The sequence below is a fragment of the Pholcus phalangioides genome, unplaced genomic scaffold (genome assembly GCF_987345545.1).
Source record: "Pholcus phalangioides strain wild (caught in Gottingen) unplaced genomic scaffold, Ppha-v1.0 ptg000022l_1, whole genome shotgun sequence".
NCBI classification, from domain to species: domain Eukaryota; kingdom Metazoa; phylum Arthropoda; class Arachnida; order Araneae; family Pholcidae; genus Pholcus; species Pholcus phalangioides.
Window position 1 is genome coordinate 30361024 of NW_028301615.1, and position 6862 is coordinate 30367885.

The 6862-nt window shown below is 37.1% G+C and overlaps 1 non-coding gene across 1 annotated transcript; it reads right to left on the minus strand.

Moving 5' to 3' along the window:
• Positions 1-1061: 1061 nt before the first annotated feature.
• On the minus strand, positions 1062-1133 carry TRNAP-AGG (transfer RNA proline (anticodon AGG)). Its single transcript has one exon. It is a non-coding gene; the product is annotated as a tRNA-Pro (tRNA).
• Positions 1134-6862: the final 5729 nt, after the last annotated feature.

The window sequence follows — 6862 nt, forward strand, 5'->3', positions numbered from 1 at the left end:
AAGTAAATAAGAGAGGCATACAAGGATTCTGCCATAGAAATTATAAACAAAAAAGGACTCCTCGAGTCAAACGGGGCTCCGCCATAGAAATTATATACGGAAAAGGGCTCCTCGAGTCAAACGGGGCTCCACCATAGAATATATATACGGAAAAGGGTTCCTCGAGTCGAAAAAGGTTGAGAACCGCTGGCCTAGAGTATAGTTTCAAAAACCTTTTGGTCCATCGCCCCCCCCCCCTCCTTCTTCAGAAAATTTTTCTTCTCATCGGAACCCCGCCCCCCCGAACTCAAGCCCACCCATAGAATCCTATGCTGAACCCACAGCTTCCAACCCCCTCCTGGACTCTTGCATCGCCCCCAGGGAGGCGATATTGTCCACTTTGGGAAAACAACTCCGGTGTCCTGGGATAGATCAGCACCCCCTAGAGATAGACCTATCTCCAGGAGGTGCTGGCTAGATCCATCAGCAGTGCCGCCAATACGCATGGGCCCTACGGCCTCAGGTGAAGAAGGGGGGAGGGACTAATGTAAATGAAGTCTGGTTAAAAATTTAGAGAATTATCATATAAATTTGTAGGCAGGCATTTCGGGGAGGAAGAGGAACGGGGGGGGGGGGGCTCAGAAAAATCACTGGAATTGCACAATCTGTGACAATTTTTGTGGTTGTAATTGCATGGCCCCCACATCCTAAAGCAGGGCCCCTAGGCTAGGATCTTTTGCGGGGGGGCCCCCCGACCACACTTTCACGAGGCCCTTTATTATGAATTTATAGCTTGAAAAAGCAAAAAATGGTAAAATCGTCCCGGACCCCCAGGGCTGGAGCCTTGTCAACCCACCCCTTGTAGGGGCCATGTGTAATTGAGAACTTTACTTACCCTCAACCAGGGCTGATGGTTCATCGAAAAACAAAAAAAAAGCAATATTCAATGCTTTTAACTTTCAAATAATCTGTCATATGTCGTTATCAGAAAAATTTCATAAATTGAGAATTTGTGCGAAAAACGAAAGAATACATAAAATTTACGATTAAAAAAAAAAAAGAGGAAAAAATATGTTCAATCTGGGCTCGGCCGGGATTTGAACCCGGGACCTCTCGCACCCTAAGCGAGAATCATACCCCTAGACCACCGAGCCACGTTCCAGAGGAATGATATTTTGATATACAAATAAAAGCCATCGATCGATATTACATATTTAATTTTGGGAATTATTATAATAAAGTTTATCGCACTGCTTCAGGTAAAATATGGAACCGACATTGTTGTTCTAAACGAATAACAGCCCGTAGAATGACTGTATTATAATGTATAAGACAAATTTAGGTTTTATTCCTTTTGCGTCAAATGATTTTTAGTCGCGCCATCTATGAAATCGTTTTTCAGTTCGAGTATGTTTTTTGAATTGGTTGCATTAACTTTCAGGTGACCATACGTCACGTATTTCCCGAAACAATCCCGGATTTTTCTATTTTTCTAGCAGTCCCGATTGCTTTTGCTGAAATATCCCGGTTTTTCACGTATTTTCAACGAAACCAACTTGAATATTTTTTCCCCTTTCTATTCTTCTATCTTTTTTCTATTCTTTTCTATTCTTCTATATTTATTCTATTCTTTTCTATTCTTCTATATTTATTCTATTCTTTTCTATTCTTCTATATTTATTCTATTCTTTTCTATTCTTCTATATTTATTCTATTCTTTTCTATTCTTCTATATTTTTTCTATTCTTTTCTATTCTTCTATATTTATTCTATTCTTTTCTATTCTTCTATATGTTCTATTCTTCAAACCAACGATTGAAATTATCTTGAAAACCCTTACAGGTCAAAACCCAGAAATTACATTACGATAATCAGGACCGAGGGCGTAGTGAGAGGGCAGGGGGGAGGGGGGGACTTGGGGGTCTGGTCCCCCCCGAAATGTGAGAAAATGCCCGAAAAAAGGGAAAAAGATGGCCAAATCCATTGTTCTGTCATTTTCGTCCCCCCCGCCCGAAATGAAAGTGGTCCCCCCCCCGAATGAAATTTCTGGCTACGCCCCTGATCAAGACTTTTCTTTTTTCTTTCAAACCGAGCACAACTCAGGTCTATCACCATCTATGGGGGATTTACTACGTAGAGAGTTGTGCCGGAGGTGTAACTGTGTGCGTACCTAACAGTCTGAGTGCATATGTAGTGTTGCGTTTGATTTTTCAGTGCTGCCATCTATATTTCAGAAGTAAAGTGAGCGATGTGTTGTGATTGAATTTGTGCTGTTTGTAGGTCTGTTGCTCTCTGTGGTGAGACTTTTTAACGGGGAGATCGGCTTGCATTCGCACCTTGAAGTTGGGAACCACAGATAACAGATAATCACGACTACAAATATTCATGACCCCACATATTTTTGTGTCATGGTTTTTTTTTCTTTTGTTCTTTTTTTTAAAATTCAATACAGCAATTATAGTGGCGCTTTATTTTGGCGACTTTTTTCTGGTGTTTCAGCATGAAATGGCAACTTTGGTTACTTTTGGCATCACTTTAGGCGATAACTGGCAATGTACCGTATTTTGAAACTCAATGTCCCGCATTTTACTCGAGTAAATATAGTCAGCCTAGTTGACTATGAAATTAAAAAAAAGCCGCGAATTTACAAAATTTAAATGGACGTGTTCACGTGGAAATACCATCGAGCTTGTATTGCTGGAGGGAACATCCAGCCGCCCCGACGGCAGCTACATCTAATGCAAGGAAACCACGTGACTCGGTGAAAACAAAGTTCGTTTGCCCATAGAAATGTACCAGTGCGGTCTCTAAATATTGCGTTTTAAAGATTAAAAGAAAGGATTGGGAACTCATGTAAAATGATGAAAAAAGATTAAATTATTCATTTCATTAATACTGGAATCATTTCTTTCGTTAACGCTGAAAAATTTCTTTCATCAATTCTGGAATTTTCTTTCATTGAATATTATTTCTTTCATTACTTCTGGAATAATTGCTTTCATCAATTCTGGATTTGATGCTTTCATTAAAGCTGAAATTATTTCTTTCATTGATTCTGAAATTGTATCTCATTAATGCCGAAATTATTTCTTTTAATAATGCTGGAATTATTTCTTTCCTCAATTCTGGAATTTCCCTTCATTAATTTTGGAATTTTCTTTCATTAATTCTAGAATTTTTCTCTTTTATTAATTCTAGAATTTTTCTCCTTCATTAATTCTAGAATTTTTCTCCTTCATTAATTCTGGAATTATCATTCATCAATGCTGAAATGATCTCTTTCATTAATTCCGGAATTATATGCCATTAATTCTGGAATTATCTCTTTCATTAATTCTAGAATTTTATCTTTCATTAATTTTGGAATTATCTCTTACTTTAATTCTGGAATTACCACTTTCATTAATTTTTGAATTACCACTTTCATCAATCTGAAATTATCTTCCATTAATGTTGGAATTATAGCTTTAAATTATTTTGGAATTATCACTTCATTAATGCTGAAATTACCTCGTTAATCAATCTTTCTGGGCTTCGTATTTCTGAGCGAGCTCAATATTTCGAAAATCGAGAATTCAATTCAATTTTTAAAACTATTGATGTGGCGGAAAACCCTACTAAATTTCCGCATTTCTATACTAAAATCGGCAGCTTTAACATTGATCTCTATAGGGGATCGTGTTTGTATTCACCGAGTCACGTGATCTTCCGACGGAGATGTTGTGGTACACCGTTCTCAGCACTGCCAAGGCGGGGACCGCTGACGTCATACTCCCTCCAGTAATATAAGCCCGATGGGAAATACACAAAAACTTGATTTGTTATACGTGGTTTAATCCTAGATCTAAATCCCCTAGATCAGCAATTCTCATCCGGTGCTCCGCGAGGGGCTCCGCGGAGCACCGGACGGATTCCACTTTCCAGGGGCTCCGCGGTGACTCGAGGAAAATAGAAATTATATACTGAAAAGGGCTCCGCGCGTCCAAAAAGGATGAGAACCGCTGCCCTAGATTATAGAGTTTATGATGTTCATGCCATATGGGAAAAAATTTGCGATTCCATGTGCTATAATAACTAGGGCTATAGGACTTTTTCCGTGATTGCATATCTTTTTCATGATTTTGCATATTTAGCTAATTTCACGGAGCAATTTTAAGGAATTTTTTCATGATTTTCAGTGATTTTTAAGTATTTTCCTCAATTTTCAGAACTTAAAGCATATTTTCCATATTTGACAGCGTTATTTTAAATATTTCAGCAGGACAATGAAAAGAGGGGGTTTCTCCTCCCGAGTTCCCTTTTCCCCCAGCTTTATTTCCCTAAATTGACGATTTTTTGGCAATATTAGCAATAAATTGGCAATTTCACTTACTATTGGTATTGTTTTTACCAATGATTGGTAATTTTTCGGTGATGTCAGCGACAATTTTGCAATTTTATTTATGTATCTTTTGCCCCTCCCCCGCTTAGGCATACGCAGAGATAGACTTTAAAGTCTTCTGGTAAGTACCGTCATAAAATAAAACCGCTGACCAAATATCGTGTTTGTAGTTTCAGCAGTTTCGTGGGGGGGGGGGGGGAAAGACATGATGATGTCAATTCATATATACGCAAATACATTAGATCAATTGGCTTTATCTTTGACGCTGGGGGAGGGGGGGGGGGTTGGAATTTCACCCCATGCCCTTAGGGGTCGAATTTCGAAAACCCCTTCTTAGTGAGTCTTTACGTCAGGAAATAAAACTACTGACCAAATTTCGTAAATATAGCTTCTGAGGGTTCGACTAGGCGTGATTTCTTTATCTAACCTTTGAACCGTGTTATGGCCCTTTTAGGGGGTCGAATTTCGAAAAAAAAAACCTTCTTATTGAGTCTCTACGTCATAAAATAAAACTACTGACCAAATTTTGTGTTTGTAGCCTCAGCAGTTTCGGCTTGGCGATGATGAATCAGTCAGTCAGGACATGTTATTTTATGTATAGAGATTACTGATTTATTTAATTGATTCTGATTAATTTCAATCTGAAATAACTTTAAAAATGATTCTGTGATTTCACATTTCGGTAATTTGGCAATTATTTCCTTCCTAATATATCTTGAATTCATTTCTTTCAGTGATTTATAATTTTCTCACTAAATATGAAATTCGTTGTTTCAAAAACTCTATGATAATTCTAGAATTATTATAGTTCTAGTATTCTAGAATTATTATATTTTTTCATTTGTTCCAAAACTAATTTTTTTTCATTCCAGATTCCATTCATTTATTTATTTCATTTATCATAATTTATTCTATTCCATTTATCATGATTTATTCTATTTCATTTATCATATTTCATTTATTCTATTTCATTTATCATAATTTATTCTATTTCATTTATTTATTTAATTTATCATAATTTATTCTATTTCATTTATTTATTTCATTTATCGTAATTTATTCTATTTCATTTATCGTAATTTATTCTATTTCATTTATTTCCGAAATAGTTTCTCTCATTAATTTTAGAATTAATCTTCTTTCGATGTTTTCAACCATTTCCTGAAAATGATCGGCGGGCCACGACAAAAAAGTTCTGAAGGCCAAATGTGACCCGCGGGCCATGGTTTGAAGACCCCTGAAGGAATTACCTTTATTCTTAACATTAGCTAGCAAGGTAAACAAACTGATGAATGAAGTCAGAAATCTCTTTCAGGACAAGACTCTTTCTTCGAACTCAATCGTTCCAATAACGATTTCTAAACAAAAATAAATAAAATAAAATGGCTTCAGTTCAATGCTTATTGCTTTAACGTCGCAATAACAACGCCAACACTTAAGAGATTGGCAGGTTTTTTTCTTTTGATGTGCTGCGTGTAAAGTAAAAATCACATCTGGCCATCGTAAAAGAAGCCGTTATCTTGCTTTTACTTTTTACATGTCTCGTGTTGTTCGAAATGCATTCGATGGGTGCAAGGGAGTTTGTTATCTGTTTGTTACATCTGGATAATGTCAAAAGCTTTGGTGGGGGAGAGAAAAACAAAGAGAGATTCAAAGCTGAATCCGACGCAATAAAAACGATTTGTGGATTGCCGATGAAGAAAGAAAAGTCAATGTATTCCACTTACATTTTTTTGCTTTTTTGCGGAACGCCTCCTATAGGAACTACTTCTAACCGTCAACGACGAGATATCTCACCTTCTCAGAAGCCTTAGATGCCTCATATTGATTGTTTGACCACATTTCCTCGAGAAAATGCAGGAAATTCGGTTCAGAAATTCGGGAAATACAAATACATACGGGTGATTATAATTAAAGTTCACGTACTCGGAGTAGCTTTTCCTCACAAACGCTGGAAACTGCTTATCCGAATATAGCCAAATTTTTATGATGTCTTAATGAGACCATGTGAGAGAGAGATATGTGAAATTAAAAAACAGTTAGATTTTTGACTACCAGGTGAAAAAGTGACGCTTTTTATTGCATTTTACATTTTCCCATATAGCGTATGTACCAAGTTTCAAAATCGAATAAAAATGACATCATAACAGGACCGCAGCCCGCCTTTATGGAGCCCCGGGGCAAACTTTTCTTAGAGGTCATCTGGAAAAGATTATTGTGCAAAATAAATGCACAATTTTTGTCGGGCCCTCCATTAGGCTCCGGGCCCTGGGGCAGTGCCCCGGTTTCCTTAACCTAGTTATGGGTCTGCTTTATAAGCGGGTTGACTTAACAACGAGTAATCCCAATTCACTTTTATTCTGGCGGGGACCGATAAATATGACCTTATACGCCAGACGACGTTATACCAAAGTCTTACTGTATGTAGTTCAGTGTGTAAATAGAAAAAAAATCCATTTCAGCATTAAAATACGTTTCAATGAATTCGTCATCCGTCATCAA